We start from the raw sequence: 2,487 nt of genomic DNA on the forward strand, positions 1-2,487 counted from the left end.
AAAACTTTCGTTCTCCGAGAAGAGCTGTCCCAAATTTCCAATGTAACTTCATTGCTGACATTTTTCAAACACTGCACCACTCACGTCAAACTGTTCAACGTCACCGCCAATGATGTCACTTCCCTGGTTTCAGCCCCGTTCGTCCTCCAGGCAGCCCGACCTCGTTTGACCAAGGTGCTTTTTGAGAAAATTGACCATTCAGTTTTGGACGAGATAAGAAACGGTGGCTCGTCTGAGATTTGAACGCAATACCTCTCACAAGTCTGCGTAGGAGAAGAATCAAAGGGAAAGTTTGGCATGGAGCTAGAACACTGCTGCAAGCCTGAGACAGAGATGTTGGCCAGGGAACAGGGTGATGCGTTAAAGTGGCAGACAACCGCCAAGTCAGGGCCTTTTTCCTGCGGGCAGAACCGGGATGTTCTGCGAAGCAGTCACCCAGTTTATGCTTCATGCTACATTGGGGAAACGACACTGTGAGCAGCGAATGCAGTGGACTAGGTTGTGGCAAAAGTGCTGCTTCACCTGGGCAGGTATGTTTGAGCCCTTGGATATTCAGGAGAGGGCAGGTAAATGGGCAGGTGTTACACATTCGGCGGTTGCAGGCGAAAGCGACTTGGCACTATGGGAGGTGGGTGTGGGGTGTTGCGAGTGACGGAAGAGTGGACCCGAAGTGTAACCCCTGGCACAACGGGTGCGTGTTGGGACCATAACCCATATATGGGCGGCACGGTGGCATGATGGGCGGCACGGTGGCACAGTGGTTAGCACTGCTGCCTCACAGCGCCTGAGACCCGGGTTCAATTCCCGACTCAGGCGACTGACTGTGTGGAGTTTGCACGTTCTCCCTGTGTCTGCGTGGGTTTCCTCCGGTTGCTCCGGTTTCCTCCCACAGTCCAAAGATGTGTGGGTCAGGTGAATTGGCCATGCTAAATTGCCCGTAGTGTTAGGTAAGGGGTAAATGTAAGGGTATGGGTGGGTTTCGCTTCGGCGGGTCGGTGTGGACTTGTTGGGCCGAAGGGCCTGTTTCCACACTGTAAGTCTAATCTAATCTAACCCATTTTCTCCTATTCACTCAATGTCGTCTTTAGCAGCTTTCCCGTATAAAGGCGCTCTGTTCTGCACCTCGCCTTCTCATCTGCTTCCGAAAAAAGCTTGGGCATAAATATTTCACAGTGATATACTGGCCCAATGTGCAGAGTCGAGTTGATACACTCGTGGAGATCTGCGTGGTCTTCTCCTGTTCTCTGTATCCCATGGTGAGGAGGGTAATGCTTGTCACTGGCCGCTCGGGTGTCATAGAAGAGTTTCAAAACAAAATGGTTGAATTGTCTGCCAGTGGAGAGAGCCCGGTTCCTGGGGACGTGACGAACAGCAGCAGGGAGACTGAATGAGAAGCAGCTGTTCGAGAAACTCTTTGCCGCTTGCAATTCTTAGAGCAATCTCAAATGTATTTCATAGTGAGCACGTCTCAGGTCACTCAAGCGGTGTGGGGCATTCGTCGCGCGCCGGTTCGTTGGCTCGTTGGTCGAGGCGTATGATTCTCGCTTCGGGTGCCTTACTGTGATGAGTTGCGAGAGGTCCCGGGTTCAAATCCCGGACGAGCCCGAGGTTTTTCTAAAACTTGACTTGTGCAAAACTGCCTGATTAATTTTCTCAAAAAGCACCTTGGTGAAACGAGGTTGGGCTGTCTGGAGTACGGACAAGGCAGAAAACAGGGAAGTGAAATGGTTGGAGATCGTGTCGAACAGGTTGACGTGTGAACCGAAGTGATGTGGGACCAAGAAAAAGGAAGGTAAAATGACTTTATGTAGGACGTTTTCGTGCAGAGAGTGGTTCGGGTCAGATTTCCACAGTTGCGCTGGCTCCCTTGTGGAGCTCTGAGTTGTCTTGTCCTCTTCTGTCGGTGTGTTCTGATCTCAGGTGTGAAACCTCTTCTCTCAGATGGTAATGAACTGGTGAAGTTGAAACACGTGACTTGCTGTTTTTGTCCATTTCCTGCGGTAAAGAAACAGACGCCCGTGTAACAAAATACTTTCTGCAGGATTGCCGTGTCAAGGCAAATTCTGAACACCAAACGGGGGCTGCACAAGAAGGCACTCGTATCAATTTACCTGAGGGAAGACTCTCCGGTCTCCATTTCTGTCTGTACCGATAGCACATCACCTTTCCATTTCTCCCATAACAGATCTTTGGAGCAAGTTCAAAGTTGTCCTTTGATGCATTCGTCTCCTACCTCAAGTGATAGTGAGAGAGAGCAGAAGAGCGAATGGGCTCTGCCTTCCACCAGCACAGCGTACAAGTAGAAACAAAATGGTTCAATTATCCGCCAGTGCAGAGAGCCCGGTCTCTGGGGACGGGACAAACAGCAGTGTTCTGGGAGCAGGAGACAGATCGACAAGCAAATGTTCTTGAAACGCTTTGCTGCTTGAAATTCTGGGAGGAATGTACAATGTATTTCATACTGAGCAAGTCTCAGCTGCTTCTGGA

Source organism: Hemiscyllium ocellatum (assembly GCF_020745735.1).
Source record: "Hemiscyllium ocellatum isolate sHemOce1 chromosome 27 unlocalized genomic scaffold, sHemOce1.pat.X.cur. SUPER_27_unloc_13, whole genome shotgun sequence".
In the NCBI taxonomy this organism is placed as follows: Eukaryota; Metazoa; Chordata; class Chondrichthyes; order Orectolobiformes; family Hemiscylliidae; genus Hemiscyllium; species Hemiscyllium ocellatum.